At 42.5% G+C, this 20,354-nt stretch overlaps 1 protein-coding gene and 1 pseudogene across 10 annotated transcripts in view; one reads left to right on the top strand and one right to left on the bottom strand.

Moving 5' to 3' along the window:
* The window catches only part of EED (embryonic ectoderm development), a 193,406-nt gene that overhangs the window by 88,144 nt on the left and 84,908 nt on the right, over window positions 1-20,354 (top strand). The gene's annotated exons all lie outside the window — the stretch shown is intronic.
* LOC111556814 lies at window positions 6,053-6,118 on the bottom strand (annotated as a pseudogene).

Below are 20,354 nucleotides of genomic sequence, written 5' to 3'. Positions count from 1 at the left end.
CTTGTGAACCTGAAAGCCTGCTGCACATTTTACTTGTTTGTAAGCACCAGCCAGCTTAAAGCATTCACCTGTCAGAGGTATCTGTACTCAACATTGTCTTTCCTCACTTTACCTGTCCTCTGTGAGGTATGTGACCTCATCATTCCTTCACTCATGGTTTTCTATGAACTCCCTGTCTCTGGGGTTACTTCCTACTTCTCCCGCAGTCCCATTCATAAAGCTCTATCATAACACTTCTCAAACATATAGAGTTTTAACCATATCCCTATTTTTGCCTTCATACTGGACAAAAAGCTCTGTCCTACTCACTTTTCTTTCCCCAGATCCTGCACATAGTGGCACTAATAAACATTGCACGGATGAATGAATTAGTAAAGGAATGGACCGAAGTCTCTAGAACAAACTTCTGCCAATGGAATGCCATTCTAGAGTTAAGAACAGCAAACGTAAGAGTCAGGGTGGAGAACCAACTTTTGAGACTTTCAGTACCCCCTCTGAGCTAAGGTTAGTTGTGAGGAAGGCAATGCTGCTTCTGACAACAGAGAGAAGGCAGCATTTTATATCTTGATTTCTTTGGGCCCTGTCTGGCCTCATTTCTCCAGGCCCATTTCTTTGAGCCTGTGCTACTTTGTATGGCTCTTATTCATGAACTTGGAACTATTAATGACACAGCAGCAGCTGATATTATACTTGACCCGAATTATGTTTTAGCACTAATGTGCAATTTCACAGAAGAGAAGGACTCAATTGAAGTTAATACTCGCTAAAAAGAAAATGAGTGGTCCCTGGCTTATTATTAGAAAAATCCTAGCCTTTGGTCTGAATTTTTTTCTAGTTTTACTGAGAAATAATTGCCATACATCATTGTATAAGTTTAGGGTGCACAGCATGATGGTTTGATTTACATATATTGTGAAATGGTGACCACAGTAAGCTAAGCTATCATCTGTCTTCTCATATAGATACAGTATGAAGAAAAGAATAAAGGGGAACAAGTTATCTCCTCATGACGAGAACTCTTAGGATTTATACCCTGAACAGCTTTCCTGTGTGTGATCTGACAGTGTTAGCTACAGTCACCATGTGATGCATTACATCCCTAGTACTTCTTTATCTTATAGCTGGAAGTCTGTACCCTTTGACCACTTTCCTCTAATTCTCCCTACCAACCCCCGCGTCTGCTAACAAGTCTGATCTTCTTTTATTATTTTATGGGGTTTTTTTGCATTTTTTTTCTCAATTCCACATATAAGTGAGATCGTGTAATAGTTGTCTTTCTCTGTCTGACTTATTTCACTTAGCATAGTGCCTTCAAGGTCTATCCATGTTGTCGCAAATGGTAGAATCTCCTGGGTTTTTTTACAGCTGAATAATATTGCATTGTATATAGATACCACAACTTCTTTATCCATCCATCCACTGATGGACACTTAGGTTGTTTCCATGTCTTGGCTATTGTAAATAATGCTTCCATGAACATGGGGGTGTAGGTATCTTTTCACATTAGTGTTTTTGTTACCTTTGGCTGTGTTCCCAGATTATAGAGGCAGGTTGGAGAACCAATTTTTTATTAAGATCCAAAAATACTAAAAAGCCTGACTGCTTAGACATGTAAAGCACATGCTGAGTGTCCTCAGCCAAAGGCAAATATGAGAAAAGTCAAACAGTGTATAGTAAACAAATAAATGAATCACAGTGTTGGGTAAACTGCTGTTTGGCACCAATCCATGATCACAGACCAAGAAGTGTCTCTGCAAAAATGTGAAAAATATCTGGAAAAGATGTGGAAAATATCTCAAAAACAGATCTGATTTGGACCTGTAGTCTTGACTACAACTGAACTTTGTCCCACACGAGTAATACATGATGTTTTCGTTTAGTACATATTTGTTCACCAATCTGTCTATGGATCATGGGTGAGGCTGCTTCCTGCAAAGTGAACTGCACTCTGTGGTGGCCTTGGTCATTGCTGTGCATGGCCAGCTGGGGCCAGGCTGACCCACGGCCATGGGAAGCAAAGGTAATCGAATCTGGCTGCTTAGTGCAGTGGAATGGGACCAGGGCCAGGAGCTGGGGGCCCTGGGTCAAATAGTTGCAGACCACATGTAATATTCTTGAAAAGGCCTTGGCCTTCCATGTGCATTAGCATGCAACTGACTACAGACTGTTTATTTAGTCTAATGTCCAATTTGACATTTAATTACAACAAACTTCTTTAATTCATGGAATCGCTTATTCCATGGTTAAAGTCACCTTGTGAATATTAGGGATAAAACGGTAGGAAAGACTTAGGCCTAAGTTTTCTAAAATCTGTCAGATAACTAGCTTTGTGTGCTAAGTTCTAGGCATAAAAAGAGCTACAAAAAATTAACAGACACAAATCCTCCTGCTCTCAAGGAGTTGAGAGTCAAGGAAGCAACATTAGTGATGTTATACGTATAAAATAAGGTAGAAGGAGAAAGTAACAATAGCTAGCATTTATTAAACACTGACTGTGGGCAAGGCACTATTCTAAATGCTTTACATGTACTGACTCATTTATTATTTTTATATTAAATATAATTTGTTGTCAAATTGGTTTCCATACAATACCCAGTGCCTATCCCAACAGGTGCCCTCCTCAATGCCCATCACCCACCTTCCCCTGTCCCCTACCCCACCCCCATCAATCCTCAGTTTGTTCTCAGTGTTTAAGAGTCTCTTATAGTTTGCCTCCTCCCTCTCTGTAATGTTTTTCCCCCACCTTCCTCTCCCCCATGGTCTTCTGTTAAGTTTCTCAGGATCCACATATGAGTCAAAATATATGGTATGTGTCTTTCTCTGACTGACTTATTTTACTTAGCATAATACCCTCCAGTTCCATCCATGTTACTACAAATGGCCAGATTTCATTCTTTCTCATTGCCAAGTAGTATTCCATTGTATATATAAACCACATCTTCTTTATCCATTCATCAGTTGATGGACATTTAGGTTCTTTCTATAATTTGGCTATTGTTGAAATGCTGCTATAAACATTGGGGTACAAGTACCCCTATGCATCTACCCTATGACCCAGCAATAGTGCTGCTAGGATGTACTGGCTCATTTAAACCTAACAAAACCCTTATGAAGTAGGTGCTCCCATTAGCTCCATTTTACAAATGAGGAAACTGAGACATGGAGAGGCTTATAAATTGCCCAAGATCACACACAGCTAAGGCTCCAGTAGGGATTTGAACTCAAGTGGTGTGATGCAGATCCTGTGCACAACCACTGTGCTATTGTGGGTGCCAGGAGCATCTGAGAGGTGTACATCAGAAGCTCATATCTCAGTTCTGGGAGCTCAGCTGATGGAGATATTCAATGCATCCTTGGAGAAAGATTACCCAGACTTTGTAGAGACATAACATTACTAAGCCTTGAAGGATGGGGAGGATTTGAACATATAAATGTTGGCAGTGAGAGTGGAGGAAGAATTCAGGGAAAAGGAAAGAAAGGTTTCCAGGTTGAGAGCAGCATTAGTAAAATATGAAGCAGTGAACACACAGGATCTGAGGAAACAGCCGAGGTCAGTCTGGTTGTATCAGAATGTGTGAAAACATGGGAATGCAAGCTGATGCAGCCACTCTGGAAAACAGTATGGAGGTTCCTCAAAAAAGTAAAAACAGAACTACACTACTAAGCATTTATCCATGGGATACAGGTGTGCTGTTTTGAAGGGACACATGCACCCCCATGTTTATAGCAGCACTATCAACAATAGCCAAAGTATGGAAAGAGCCCAAATGTCCATCGATGGATGAATGGATAAAGAAGATGTGGCATATATATATATATATATACATATATATATATATATATAATGGAGTATTACTCAACAATCGAAAAGAATGAAATCTTGCCATTTGCAACTATGTAGATGGAACTGGACGGTATTATGCTAAGCGAAATTAGTCAGTCAGAGAAAGACTAAAGTCCTCTTAAAGTCCTCATATGATGGGGCGCCTGGGGCGCCTGGGTGGCTCAGTCGGTTAAGTGTCCGACTTCAGCTCAGGTCACGATCTCGCGGTCCATGGGTTCGAGCCCAGCATCGGGCTCTGGGCTGATGGCTCGGAGCCTGGAGCCTGCTTCCGATTCTGTGTCTCCCTCTCTCTCTGCCCCTCCCCCGTTCATGCTCTGTCTCTCTCTGTCCCAAAAATAAATAAAAAACGTTGAAAAAAAATTAAAAAAAAAAAAGAGGCAAAACAGATGAACATAAGGGAAGGGAAACAAAAATAATATAAAAACAGGGAGGGGGACAAAACAGAAGAGACTCATAAATATGGAGAACAAACAGGGTTACAGGAGGGGTTGTGAGAGGGGGGATGGGCTAAATGGGTAAGGGGAACTAAGGAAACTACTCCTGAAATCATTGTTGCACTATATGCTAACTAATTTGGATGTAAATTTAAAAAAAAAAAAAAATTTTTTTTTAAATGTGTGAAAACAAAGGAGTGGGAAAGGGCTGCAGGGACAATTGGGGCTAGACCTGAAAGGTGTGCTCCCAAAGATGATCTTTACCCACCCATTCCCTGCACTTTGCTAAACTGATGAGCTTATCACCAAAAATCACTCACAGAGAAACTTTGACACTAAAAATGAACAAATGAGAGAATTTTAAAAAAAATGGCCACTTTCCCCCAAAGATGAGTAAGCACAAGAAAACTCAAGTTCCGTGTCCAGTTTTCTGCTTGTCAGCTATGACATTGTGAATAACCTTCCCAATGTTCCAGATCAGCTATACTTTGTCAAACTACTGGATAAATAAGCGTACATTTCATAGTAAAGATGGTAGTTAGATTCTTGGCAATATTCCTGATAATTCTGAAGGGTTCTAGGCCTTCGTTAGAAACGGGGGTTTGACTTGCTGTTGTTGCTATGCAAAAGAAAAAATAATTCCAGTTACCTATTTTAGAATTGGTAGGGCCTTTTCAAACCATGTAAACTATGCCCACTTATTTTGCCAAAGAAGTAAAAAAAGTTTAAAGGTTAAATGGACTTACTCAAAGCCACCCAGAAAATCAATACCAGAATCATTTTTTGAACACAAATTTGGGGGAAGCAAAAAAAAAAAAATGCTTTTATTGCACATTCGTAAAATCTACATATAGAATGTATCCAGTGTTCTGTCCCACTCCTCATCCATGAATCTTTGAAATTTAGTTAAAACACAAAATCCCAACAAGAAGTTTTTAAAAATGTTGAACACAAATTTTATTTATACTTACAAAAGTGGTCTTTGTAAATATATATTCCATGCTACAAAATAATTCAGTAGAGCTATTAAAATTAACTATAGCTGACTCTGAGCGCTTGTTCTGTGGCAAGCATCGTACTGAGCATTTCAAATGCATTATCTCATGTCATGAGGACAACCCTCACAAAGGTACTACTGTGATCCTCATTATATGCTCGAGGAAACTGAGAGATTTAGTAACTTGCTCCAGTTTATATAGCTAGTGAGGACTAGTCTGGAGTCAGGCTGCCTGACACTGCTATTAACTGTTAAAATAACCTCTGTAGCTGTAGTGGATGACACTTACCTGTACCAGTAAATTGAAATTGTCCAGCCAAGGTGTAGAAACTAGAAGATTTTCTGTAAAAAGTGTTACCCTTAACTGGGAGCCTCTGGGGAAATAACACTTCTAACAGAACTTCTTATCTCTATGCCACAGCCAACCATTTCTGCTGCACTTTGCTGGAGAAACAGATGCCAGCAGTTTATCACCATCAGAATCCCAGTGGCCATTAATGACTGTTAGCAGCCTGCAGCCTGCAGCCTGCCCAGTGCTGTGCCCATCAAACATTGCCCCGCCATGAGTGGAGCCTGCTTGAGTAGCCTGGAAGCCTGGGCAGAGGTCTAGGGTCTTGAGAAGCAGTACTTTGGCTTGCCTCAGGCCCCGCGTTCTGCCCCACCTGGCCTCACCTGTCATCCCACTGACCGCAGGCCCCATTCACTGTATTTAGGAAATGGCCTTTGGCTCTCCTGCTTCCTGTCTGTTCTACGGCCATTACCCTTCTTTTTTTTTTTTTAATTATGGAACGCTTCACAAATTCCTGTGTCACCCTTGTGCAGTGGCCATGCTAATCTTCTCTTGCCACTACCCTTCTTTGGACATCCATCAAGCATCCAGGACTGCTCTAAGCTTCCTACTTCCTCATGCACCTTCTTGACGCCTTCCAGTCCATCCTCCCCCCTGCTACCAGAATGATCCTCCAAACCTGATCATGTCAATCCTCTGTTCTGAACTCTGTGATGGCTTCAAGTTGCCTACAAAGTAGAAATCACACTCCTAAGCATGACATTCAATATCCTTCACAGTCCTTACCTTCTGGCACTCAACAAATATTTGGTCAATCAGTGAATGCTCTCTTCTTTAAAATCCTGTTAGCAAACATTCTCTCCACATGTTATTCAACAATCCAATTTATTAAGTATCCACAATGTGTTGAATTTTAAGAATTTACTGGGTTTTTTCCCCCATAGGATAATGGGATAACAGACATAGTTATGGACACAGAATCTGGAGACCTGGGTTCAAGTGCCACTCTGGCCCTTTCTCTGTATGTGGAAAGTAATTTTCTTCCTCTAGCCTCAGTTTCTCCATTTGTATAAAAGAAAGTAGATCTACATGATCTCAAAGGCTCTTACAGCCCATGTCTGTACTGATCCCTGATATTAGAATCCCTTGAAGAAGGAACCAAGAATGTTAGACCCTAGGCAGCCTAAAATGTGTGTCCCACAGCTGAATCCTGTGCTCAGCAGCTTCAAGACATCCTACTTTACCCATGTCCTCACTTCAGCATAGTCTCTCAGAATCTCCTGACTGGCCCTATACTAAATTATAGCACTGACATTCACATCTTCAGTGTATTAGACCTGGAGCTGAGACAATGGAGCTCTTACAGACTTCAGCTATGATCTCATCTTCTGACCAAGATTTTTTTCTTGGCCTGTGATTGCTCAGCCCTAACGGGGGTGGGGAAGCAGGGAGCCCCTACTCCAGGAAGTACTGGTGCTCACTCAGCATACCATAGGTCTGAAATTGGAGCAGGAACTTGCGTGGACTGGCAGGAATCTTGTAGGCTCCTGTGGGAAAGAGAGGAAGAATCTAGGCAAGCCCAGGAGAAACAATCCTGAGAGCAAAGAGACCTGAAGAGATGGAAGGCAGCAGGGTTGGTGTAAGGGAGAACTCCTTTATTGAGAAGCTTCTGCATACCAGGCACTTCTAATCAGGGCTACCATTTTGCAAGGCAGGTATTATCCTATTTCCAAAGCTCAAAGAGATTTACTTTTCCAGAACCACATGACTAGGGAGTAGCTGTGGAATTCAAACCTAGGTCTTCAAAGATCTGTGTTTTTTCTTTCACACACCCTGAGAAGCATCTTGGAGGAACTTAGGAAGTCTTGAGAGTAAAGCTTGACCCTCAGGGAATACTTACCAGATGATTCTTTCTAGGAAATGGGCAAAATACTAATGGGCTAATATTTCATCCCAAATGACCAGTACTAACCATGAGAAAAGGTAATGTTATAATCACCAAAGGAAATAGCTTTAGGTCATAAATGAATGTTGTCTTTTGGGGGGATGTAGAATGACGTTGTTAATTCCTTGAACATGAATGTGACTAATAAACTAGGTGTGGTATCAGTCATCTTGTCCACACAGCTGTCTGGGTATGCTAATCTGTGGTTTGAGTCTCAGTTGCTGTCTGCCCAGTGGCGTGCTACACTCTAATCTCCTGGGTTCACAGTTAGCTTGACAGTTTTGCTGAGTCTGACTCACTTGCTCCCAGCCTCAATTGTTCTGTGCCAGTGCAGACTTCTTTTACAGTTGGCCTACTTAGAAACACAGGATGTTAGTGTTGGAAGGGAGCTACCTTAAAAGTCACCTAGTATAACCCCCTATCTTACAAATGAGCTCACGGGTCCCAGACGAGGTTTGGTGATATCTGAACTCGGGTGGGTTTAAGTGGGAGGCATGGTGGACCTCAGCAACATGGGCCTGTCTGACAGGAGGAGGAGGCTGGGATCAAGCAGCACTGGAGCTGGCCATACTAACACTGCTGCAGGATATGGGGGACCAGGGCACGGGGAGCAGACCCAGCCCCCTGGAAGAATGGGTTGGAAGAGGAAAACAGAGCGTCAGGATCCCAGCCAAACAGTCTAGAGTTCAGGGCAAGGCTTCTGTCCCAGTAGGGAAATGTAGGGCTGAGTAAGGGAATTAGGCTGCAGGTCAGTTGTGAGGACTGGGCTGACATGGCAAGGAGGGGGATGGGTATGAAGAGAAAAGTCCTAACTCAGAGCCTACCAGGCAGTGCAGAGTTCACCAGAGCACAATAAAGTCCAGATTAGTGTCAGCACACACCACCCCCATGGTGGGTGGTAGCTGATGAACTTCTCACTCTTCAGGAAGGCTCCAGACTGCAAGCAACTCCATGCCATAGCTGGGAAACCAGGGAAGGCAGCCCTGAATTACTCCATCCATTCTGCATCCAGATGTCTCTTGGATATCCCTTTCCTCCATTTCTACTGTCATCATCCTGAGCCCTGGTCATCACTCCCCACCCCCCCGAATTACTGCAGTAGAATTTTATTCTACCTGCACTCTTTCTAAATATTCTTCTCATTGTCACCAGAGGCATGTTTCTATGACATGTGAGGTTGTCACTTGCTTTCTATACATGTTGGATGACCTGCCATTGCCTAGCAGCCTTTCTCAACTGGGCTTCCACGTGACCATCAACCCCTACAGAAAATTATTTAAGTCACTGTTTTCTCAGTTATCTCCCCAGGATGGTGCATAACTGGTATTGTTCTAGGTACAAAGGGAAGAAATTCATTTGTACAGGGGATGCCTGAGGTCAAGAGGGCTTAGTTTTCTTTTTAATTTTTTTAATGTTTATTCAGTTTTGAGAGATAGAGAGTGTGAGCAGGGGAGGGGCAGAGAGAGAGGGGAGATACACAATCCAAAGCATGCTCCAGGCTCCGAGCTGTCAGCACAGAGCCCGATGTGGGGCTCAAACTCATGAACCGTGAGATCATAACCTGAGCCAAAGTCGGCTGCTCAACCGACTGAGCCACCCAGGCACCCCAAGAGGGCTTAGTTTTCTTGTGGAACCCTGGCTGAAGAAGGGCTGGTGAGAATACAGCCCAGATGTTGAAGCCTGGCACTCAGGGTCCCACACAGCCTCAGTCCAACTTTTCTGAGCCTCATTTCTTGCCCTCCCTACCATACATCCCATGCTCTGACCATACCAAACTCTTCTCATTTCTCCATCATTTGATTTTGTTCACATCTTAATGTTCTTCCTTCCACGTCTCCTTCTTGGCCCTACAAAACCTTCACCTTCCTCCAAAGACCAGCTCAGATGTCACCTCCTCTCTGAAGTGGTGCCTCTATGACCCTTAAAGACTGATTAAATTATCCCCTCCTCTGTGTACCCTTATTTTGTGTATATGTGAGCCACTGTAGAGGATATTGTTCCTAGTGGAGGTTTACATCTCTGTGTGACCTACAAAACTTAGACTTTCTGCACAGCAGACCACATCCCCCATACTCCCCTGACCTGAATAGATGTTTATCAAACTGAACAGCCCAGAGCTCCCTGGGTGATCAAAAACAATGCTGATTCTGGAACACAGGACTCTTGACTCTTATTGTGTATTGTTATTTGGGTTTCCACATGACACTAGATCAACTGTTAAACATGCCAGTTTTAGATATGCAGGTTTGCATGGTAATAGTGTGGGCTGGGAGAAAACTTCTGGAATAATTACTGTCTGAGTGAGGGAGTAACAGCTGGTAGGTCCCACTATGAAGGCAGAGTGGAGCCCAAATGATGTCAAGTAAAGTACCAGAGGAGACTCCATCAGGAGTATGCATAGCACCAGCTTTATAATTTCTCTAGAAAAAAAGAGAAAGAAATGAAGGAGAAATCATTGATGGTAGGGCTAAGTGAAGGCCACATATGTCGAGAACTGTGTCTGAAATGAGTCATCAAAGCTGAAATCTGATAATAAAGAGAAGGTACACTTGTATAGTGCAGAATGATGTCACATAAGTGATCTCATTTAATTCTCAGAATAACCCTGTGGTCGTGGGGGGTGGGGGGGGTGGAGTGAAGGTGTTTGTAGTGTTGTTACAGCCCTTCCTTTACAGAGGAGACAATTAAGGCTCAGAAAGAAGTGACGTGTCAAACACCCACTGTCCCTAAGTGAGGCAGCTGGAACTAGAAGACAAGCTTGCCTGTCTCAGGTCCAGAGCCGCATTCACTTTGTTTAAGAACGGGGAGGCGGCTCCTCTGCTCTAAAAGCTGACGGCTTTTATAAAATCAAATAGGATGACATATAGAGGATTTTCTGAGCTGTGACTCAGAGGAACTCTCCATAAACTCAAGACTTTTCTAGGCTGTTTTCAGATGAAGATAGAAAACCATTAGTCAGCTGACTTGCAGGGAGTTGGCTGATACAGAGCAATTCTTGGCCTGAATTGGGCAAAACTCTGACTTGACTAAAGAATCTGGGACAGGACAGGAGAGCAGAGGGTGGTTTGTTTTTTACCTGCCTGTGGCTCCAGGGGGTATACAGGACAGTGGATGAGGGCCACTGCTGCTGCACTTTTTGGTCAGCTTGGCATGCAGAAAGTGTCCAGAAGCTGGAATGGATGAGCTGAGACCACAAGAGGTCGCTCAGCTGGTCTCTCCCTCTCAGACTTCTCCAGGAACCCTGAAAACCGTGAACTCTTAGAATCTAAGTACCACTGACCAAAGCTCTGCGGATGATCCCTTCTGTAGTTGTTTAGCCTCTGTGGTATGTGTTTCCTGTCTCCCCAACAAAACCGTAAGGCCCTCAGGGGCACAGAGTTGATTTAAATAACTTTGTACTCCACTGTCTGGTGCTCTGAATATTTCAAACAAATCTCAGGAAATGGCCTTTTGGTTACAATAAAGATTTCAAGTTTATTAGAAACATCTTCTATATGACTCCATGGAATGAGATTCCTTGATTTGTCTTCCCTCTCCTTCAAAAGTTACCTAGATCATTTGTTTAATCCTCATCTATTCATTCTATGCCAGCATGTATTGAGGGTCCACTATTGTGCTAGGTGCTACTACATGTTAGGCCCTATGCTAGGTGCTAGGTACCTGGAGGGAAACAAGAGGTCACCCACCTTCATGGACATTAGAGTTTAAGGTGACACAGTCTGGTGTGGTTGGAAGAGACTGAAGAGACTAATTCAACTGCCTCATTTGAGGTGAGAAAACGAAGACCCAGAGAAGGATAAAATGTCGCTGAAGGTCACACAGCCAGTCCATGGCAAAGCCAGATAAAGAAAATAGTTCTACTTTTCAATTAAGATCCTGATCTGAAGTTATCCAGGGAGGCCAAAAAAAAGACACATTATCTTACTTCCCTTCAGTCCCAACTCAGTAAATCTCCTTCTTGGCTTCTTGATTGTTGGAGAAAGTTAATATTTTCCTGCCCTGTCTGTTCTGGAACCAAGCATGGTCTGTTAGTAATAAACCAGAGTTTCCTCATTCTCTGGAAGTCTATCTTCTCTGTCCTTTGTAAACCCCCTTCTCCACAGAGGCTGTCAGTCTTATACCTGGAGCCCCAGGACCAGAAAAAACATGTTGCCAGAGTTTTACTTTTCAACAGGAAGCAGAATATGCTAACTCTCTCTCAAAAAAAACACCATGAATTTCTGTTTCACAGATTGCTTTCCATATGTGGATGTTTACATTATATCAAGGGAGACAGAAAATGAACAATAAAAATAAGTGAAATACAACATATGCTAATGACAAATGCTAAAGAGAAAAATAAAGCAGTGGAAGGAACTAGGAAATACAGGGGGATGGATGTTGTCATTTCAGCTAAGGTGGCTAAGGAAGACCTCACTGAGAAAGTGACATTAAAGACCAGAAGGAAGTGAAAAGGTGGCAATGCAGACATCTGGGGAAAGAGCATTACAGGCAGAAGGAACAATGACAGAGGCCATTGTTATGGGTTGAATTGTGTCTCCCAAATGATATATTGGACTCCTAATCCTTGGTACCTGTGAAATTTGACCTTGTTTGGAAATAGAGACTTTGCAGATAGAGTCAAGTTAAGATGAGGTCATCAGAGTGGGCCCAGTCCAATATGAATGACTGGTGCCCTTATAAGAGGACACAGAGACAGATATTTAGGAAGAGTGCCATGTAATGACAGAGTCAGAGGTGTGATGCAGCTGCAAGCCAAGGAATGCCAAGGACTGACAACTACCCTTAGAAACCAGGAAGAGCAAGGAGTCCCCACTACAGGATTTAGGGGGAATATGGCCCTGATAACACTTGGATTTTTTTTTAAGTTTACATATTTATTTTGAGAGACAGAGAAAGAGAGAGAGCGAGCACAAGTGGGGGAGGGGCAGAAAGAGAGGGAGAGAGAGAATCGCAAGCAGGCTCGGCACTGCCAGCGCATACCCTGACATGGGCTCGAACCCATGAACCATGAGATCATGACCTGAGCCAAAACCGAGTCAAACGCTTAAGTGACTGAGCCACCCAGGCACCCCAACACTTTGATATTTTAACTTCTAGCCTCCAGAACTGTGAGACAATAAATTTCTATTGTTTTCAGCCACCTGGTTTGTGGAACTTTATTATGGCAGTCCTAGGAAACTCTTACAGCCATGGAGCAGGAATGTGCCTGGCATGTTGAAAAATATGGAGGCCATGTAGCAAAGATGAGAATAATGGGAATAACAGACGGTGTATCATGTAGTGCCTTATAGGTCAGAGAAGTGACATAATCCGACTTACCCTTTAACAGGTGTATATATAGTTATAACTGTGTGCTGTATTTATTTATGGCTGAATAGAAATGTATGGAAGAACCCAGATGATATTAAGTTAATGAAATAATCATAAGAAGTAGTGAGAAAGGTACCCAACTGTGTAAATACTAATATTTATAATTCAATTTTTCATGTGCTCTTTAGGTCTATTTTAATCAATAGTGTTGGTGCATAGCTAATTTTAAAAGGATGAAATTTTTCTTTTCTTTTTTTTTTAACGTTTGTTTATTTTTGAGAGAGAGACAGAGACAGAGTAGGAGCAGGGGAGGGGCAGACAGAGAGGGAGACACAGAATCTGAAGCGAGCTCCAGGCTCTGAGCTGTCAGCACAGAGCCCCATGGAGGCCGGGGGTGGGGAGGGAGGGGCTCGAACTCATGAACTGCAAGATCATGACCTGAGCCTAAGTCAGATGCTTAACCGACTGAGCCACCCAGGCACCCCTTTATTTTCAAAAGCAGATCATTAGGTGGCAAAGTGTGGACTCTCTTACCGGACCTCAGCTGACCACACTAGTGGCCACCTGGGTTTAGACCATAATCACATGACACAAAACAGAAGTCTCCAAATATCAGTCTCAGTTGCCCTTATTCTCTGCCACCTTGTAGGCCCAGTGCATGCAGCCAACTGTTGCAGTCTCTCTAGATTCCCACGAAAGATGGTCTGACCAGGCTTCCTCCTGGGTCAGATGTCTACTCCTAAGCCCATCAACCATGGCTGAAGACTGGGTCATTTTGAATGGAAAACTGCTCTCCTCCCAAGGCTGTGGATGCTTTATTTTCTAAGAAGAGGATGTGACAGTAGGAGGGATATGAAGGGCATCTCTAGCACAAAATCCCTCAGCTGTAACATTTCAGAAGAAATCTTCAACTTTTTTTTTAAATTTTATTTTAATGTTTATTTATTATTGAGAGACAGAGAGAGACAGAGCATGAGCATGGGAGGGACAGAGAGAGGGGGAGACACAGAATCCGAAGCAGGCTCCAGGCTCTGAGCCGTCAGCACAGAGCCTGATGCGGGGCTCAAACCCACAAACTGTGAGATCATGACCTGAGCTGAAGTTGGACGGTTAACCGACTGAGCCACCTGGGCACCCCTGAAATCTTCAACTTTGAAGCAAATGGTCAGTTTTAGGTTCCTCTTCTGCTATGCATTAATTGTCTGACCTTGAATGCAGTCAGTTGAAGTTTTGAGTTGTTTCCTCAACTGAAAAATACAGATAATACTCCTACTTCAAAGGGTTGTTTTCATTCACTTACTTAAAAAAAATAATTTTAGGGACACCTGGGTGGCTCAGTCAGTTAAGTGTTGACTTCAGCTCAGGTCATGATCTTGTGGTCTGTGAGTTCGAGCCCTGCATCAGGCTCTGTGCTGACAGCTCAGAGCCTGGAACCTGCTTTGGACTCTGTGTCTCCCTCACTCTCTGCCCCTCCCCCATTTGTGCCCTGTCTCTCTTGCTCCCTAAAATAAACAAACATTAAAAAAAATTTTTTTTACATAATGTTACATTTTTTGAGATAGGCAATGGCCTAGGCACCAGAAATATGGAAATAAAAGATACAGGCCCTGCTTCAGGGAGGCTCACAAGGTAGTGAAGGAGGCAGGTAAGAAAGCAAATAATTACAGTTCTAGGTACTCTGCCCTGAGGGAGAGCAGCACACCTGGGTTAGGTGTTCTCTTTGCATGCCCCCATCATGGGAGGTATATCTGTGTGTGTGTGTGTGTGTGTGTGTGTGTGTGTGTGTGTGTGTGTGTGTGGTGTGTTTGGTGTGCATGTGGTATGGACCAAACAGAAGAGGAAGGACAGTTGGGAACACTTCCAGAGGGAAAGCTGGGTGGCAGCTTGACAGACAGGTAGGCATTACTGGGAAATAAAGGTGGGGAGGGGAAGTATGTCCAGGTAAGGAAGACAGCACATGTTGAATCACAAATATGTGAAAGAGACTGGTCATTTTGCTCATGGAAGAGCAGGGCTGAAGTAAAAAACAGCATCTGTCAATGAGTGAGGCAGGAACTCCTGTGTGGTGGCTAGGAGTGAAGCTGGAGAGGAAAGCGAGGCTCTGATTGTGGAGAAAGAAATGAAAGATTGTGTGGTTAAGCTCTCTGAGAGCCAAGAGTGCCGCATGCAGTAACAGTGGCAAACACTCATAGTGCCAAAATGCAGGCTAAATTCTTTCATGAATTTACCCCTATGAGTCAAGTAATGTTATCTTCATTTTGCAGGTTATTATTTGAGTAATTTTCCCAGGCTCACACGATGTCTTAGTTTAGGTTCCACCAGAAGCCAACCTTGAGAAAAGGATTCAAGTACAAGCAGCTTTTGGGAAAGTGGGGCTGACCCCACGAAACACAAGATGGGGAGAAGGGAAATTAGTGACAAGAATCCGGGAAGATGTGTGCTATCAAGCAGGTTACCACCAAGGACAACTGGAGTTCAGTCTCATTGGGGAATTTTGGAAGACAGTGAGGAATACTCTTAAGAGTTATTCTCACCTGGGAATGCAAGCTGGTGCAGCCACTCTGGAAAACAGTATGGAGGTTCCTCAAAAAACTAAAAATAGAACTATCCTACAACCCAGCAATTGCACTACTAGGCATTTATCCATGGGATACAGGTGTGCTGTTTCGAAGGGACACATGCACCCCCATGTTTATAGCAGCACTATCCACAATAGCCAAAGTATGGAAAGAGCCCAAATGTCCATCGATGGATGAATGGATAAAGATGATGTGGTATATATATACAATGGAGTATTACTCAGCAATCAAAAAGAATGAAATCTTGCCATTTGCAACTACGTGGATAGAACTGGAGGGTATTATGTTAAGTGAAATTAGTCAGTCAGAGAGAGACAAAAATCATATGACTTCACTCATATGAGGACTTTAAGAGAAAAAAAGATGAACATAAGGGAAAGGAAACAAAAATAATATAAAAACAGGGAGGGGACAAAACAGAAGAGACTCATAAATATGGAGAACAAACTAAGGGTGATGGGAGGGATTGTGGGAGGGGGGATGGGCTAAATGGATATGGGGTATTAAGGAATCTAGTCCTGAAATCATTGTTTCACTATATGCTAACTAATTTGGATGTAAATTTTTAAAAATAGAAAATAAAATTATAAAAATAAATAAATAAATGTTAAAAATTAAAAAACAAAAAAAGGAAAACCTATTAATGTATCTCATTAAAATGAGATGTTATTGATTGTAATACACCAAATTTAATATACCACTAAGAAAGAAAAACTTTTCCATTCTAATACTCTCACAGACTATTAATTATAAGATGTATTCTAACTTCAGAAATGTTGAAATGTGACAAAAGTGTATCTTGAAAGATATTAAGTAATAATTAAAATGAATACTCGAACAATCTATCAAAAAACAAAAAGAGTTACTCCCACCAAGGGGCACCAGTTGGCTCAGTTGGTTATGCGTCCAACTTCGGCTCAGGTCATGATCCTGTGGTTTGTCGAGTTTGAGCCCCACATCCGGCTCTGTGCTGATAGCTCAAAGCCTGGAGCCTACTTCAGATTCTGTGTCTCCCTCTCTCTGCCCCTCTCCTGCTTGCTCATGCTCTAACAGACACCGTCTCTCTCTCTCTCTCTCTCTCAAAAGTAAATAAATATTAAAAATTTAAAAAAAAAAAGTTATTCCCACCGAGAGGTGAGGAAGCTAGGGTATCTCACCAGTCTCCATCATTGTTTGAGGACTGTTGCTCAGGATGTTAACTCTGGCTTTCCTGGCTCCTCTGCACAAGGGCCAAGTGCATTCTTTATGCAATGAGTTGTAGGTACTCTCAGTAAACAGACTTTGGAGTGTAGAAGTGAGATCAAGAGATTATGGGTAGGATGCTGAAAGTGTCCTATCACAAGATCTAAGTGGGGAAGCCAGGGTCTTGCCCCATGAAGTCTGGCTCAGGTTTTAGCAACAATATCATACTGCTCCCCAAATGCAAGTTTATATCTATATCATCTATATCTATATCTATATCTATATCTATATCTATATCTGTATTCATAGTAATACAGTACTTTTCAGAAAACATAATATTGTGGCTAGACGAGAGGGAGCCCATTGTCCTAATCAATGACTGGCATATAAAAGATCTTTGATGGATATTTGTGAATGAATTCTTTAAAATTCAATGCAAGTTAGTCATTCAGTGTTATCCAGGTGAAAGCCTCTGGCTAGAAATCAAGAAGTGCGGATTGTAGTCTGGGCTCTGCCACTAGTTTGGGGACCTCAAGGAAGCCAGTTAGTCTCATTAAGCTTTACTTTTCTCATTTTGAAATCTTGTTTTACTACTTGCCCACCTGTCTGTACATAGAACGGTTGTGAGCTGATCATGGCTATGAAAAACAGACTACAGCAGACTGAGAAGTAATCCTGTATCTCAGTCTTTGGATTGGATCAGGGCGAAGTTACTTGTTGGCCTTTTGGCTTCCCAGGATCCAGGACCACCTACGATGGGTCCATCAGCTATATCAGAGCTCTTGGAGGCAAATAACAGGACCCAACTCTGGCTATTTTAATCAGAACAAGAATTTGAGAGATATCAGGAAAATCACAGAATTGGCAGGAGGGCTAGAACATCAAGCTTGGAAAATGGACATGAACCAAAGGAGACCATCTCAGGAGACAGAAAGACTATATCACAGAAACATCTCCATTAAGATGCTGCTGCCACTCCCACTGAGCAGTGGGCACCAATGCAACCACCAGCACAAATTCTAAACTGTCCCTGTTTCTTGGGCAGGAGCATCAGCGGGATCGAGCTTAGGGCATATGCTTGCATTCCAGCTGCCAGGAATCTAGAAGGGCAACTGTCTGACCTCTTTCCCAAATTCTATAAGGGGAAGACACACTCTGCCTCCCATGAGACCCATGTTTCATGTGATGGCCATTCCCTCAAATGTAGGAAGGGGGCTCGGGTGCTAGGCAGCCATAAAAAATTTGATCCTTGACAAATATCCTGTCTAAGGTACTCAAAAGTCCCGTTCAAGTTAGGATACGGAGAAAGTAAGGATACTGGTTTAAAACTGGAAAGCTAAGATTAGGTCATGAGACTTTTTATTTACTAAAATCAGTTCGAGGTACAGGGTACAAAGATGCCTAAGACAGGGGTGCCTGACTGGCTCAGTTGGTAGAGCATGCGACTCTTGATCTTGGGATTGTGAGGTCAAGCCCTGAGCTGGACATAGAGCTTACTTTAAAAAAATAAAATTAAAAATAAAAAGATGACTAAGACACAGGTGCTGGCCTCAAGGTGCTGTATGCAGGTAGGGAGGAAAGATAAATAAAATGTAAGGAAAGGCTATAACTGAGTACAACAAAGTAGAAAGAGAACATAGAACAAAGGATTAATGCTGGGGATCGTGTGGGTGGTCAGGAAAGCTTTTACAGAAAAGATGAGTCTAGAAGGGTAGAAAGGGAGTGGAAGAAAGAGCATCAGAGCAGAGCCATCTTTGGTGTGGGTTAATCTTCTTGATTAGCCAGAATCTGGTTCTGGTATTTCCTGCTTAGTCCTTTCCTACTGCCAACAACCACAACACATATGCTACTACAGTTAAGGTCTAAACTTAGTAAGGTCTAAGTGTTATTAGGGTATTGTCAGAGCCAAGTTTTTCTTCCTTTGCTCTCCCCTAAATCTCTGGTGCATAGTAGTATTGGCACAAGCTTATTGCTGCTTCTGCTGTTTTTAGCTATTTTAGATGCAACCAACCATATACTCGTCAGACCTGGGTTTAAATAATGGCACAGCCATTTTCTAATTATAATAGCTCTCTGAGCCTCAGTTTCCTCACAGGTAAAATGAATCAAAACTATTTGCCTTCCAGGACTGTTTGGGGGATTAACTGTGATGATGTTTGTAAAGTGCCATCACTCAGCAGTTAGTAGATTGCTGCTTCAAGGAAGTTCTCTGCAAGTCTGGTGATGACAAGCATTCCTCTCTGTTCTTCCTCTTTGACCTAAGTAGTTTCACAATGCAGCCAAGTAGATCACAAGAAGGAAATGTCTTCTGGGAGGGAGATGGCCCACGAGTTGGGTCAAAAATGTGAGAATATTGGTGTGAGGAAGGAACAGATACGAAGTTCCTCTTGAGCTCTCAGCCCTTTCCAATGCCTGACTCCATGGTGGGTCTGAGGGGCTGGTGGTTATTGGACTTGAGGAAGGTTTTCCAACCCCTGAAGAATGATTTTGAAAACAGCCCTTCTGGCACTAGGGATATTTGCCTGTGCCCAATAGGAGAAGTAAACGATTTACCCAGATGTGGGTTTGATCAGGCTCCCTTCTCTCTCAAGATCAAGCCACAGAACTCAGAAGTGTGGAGAACAGCACATCTATTAACTGACCATGTTTACATACTGTTCTTGCACAGCATTTGGAAATGGGGACAATATAACAGGTTGAATAACACTGATGGAGTCACACTGTGTCCTTTCAGAATAATAAGCATGATACTTGAGGGGAATTTGCTACTGGCTGAAGCAGTTTAATAAATGGGGCAGATCCAGATGTGGAAATGCTATGTGGCTTGGAACAGACACCCAATTATGTGAAGTATGAATTTAGATCTCCTTTCTGAAATTCCTGGTGTATATTTCATTAGTCTCGTCTTACTAATAAACAATAGTGTTCTGTTCCAACCTTGGACTTCTAGGTAAATTCTGATCATTCATTCATTACACAGCTGTATATTGAGTACTTGCCACATGCCAGGCATTGTGAAGTGTGTATAAGATCTTGAATTTGATTCTGAAGAAAGGAGAGAGGATTGTTTTATAAAAATTCAGAGTGCTTCTCCCTTCAAACATTATTTGTGGAGAAGTGTAAATGTCTCCCCTATCTGCCTATGGAGGAAATAATTTCATGTAGAATGGCTTCGTTCCTGTGTGCATCTCATCTGGGGGTAGGCTCAGGAATGGGAGGGATTGAGCAGCAGAGCATGTTGCTATGGTAACTTGGCATCAGCACACCTTTAGCTCCTTTGTGTTGCCCCCAAATTACCTTTATAACTAGTGTTTCAGAGCATGGAAAGCTTTTCTTAATTTCCACACAGCCAGTGATGAAAGCATTTTCCAAGGCACTAGGCAAAGGGAGGGTGCTTTCTTTTTAAGGCTGAGGCTCTGCTCATGCTGTTTCCGAAGCCACAGTATAGATCCAAGATGCAGACTCTCTTGTGTTTTTTTGGAAGATTTCACTTTCAAATCCCTTTCACGCATGTTATCTCAATTTTTATTGCCACATTTTCTTAACCTTACACAGTCCAAAAGGACAAGAAAATGAACCCGCTAAACATTTATGCTTCAAAATAACCATGTGAGGTAGGGACTGGTATCCCCATTGTACAAACAGAAGAACTAAAACTCAGACTTTCCATAATGTGCCCAAGGTCACATTATTAGAAATGGCAGGATGAGGAATGCAACCAGGACTTTAGATCCCAAATCCAATGTCTTTCTGTTATACCTCAACTGACTC

Source organism: Felis catus, chromosome D1 (genome assembly GCF_018350175.1).
Source record: "Felis catus isolate Fca126 chromosome D1, F.catus_Fca126_mat1.0, whole genome shotgun sequence".
In the NCBI taxonomy this organism is placed as follows: Eukaryota; Metazoa; Chordata; class Mammalia; order Carnivora; family Felidae; genus Felis; species Felis catus.
Note: the sequence above shows the minus strand (reverse complement) of the source record. Positions and strands in the feature narration are given on the sequence as shown.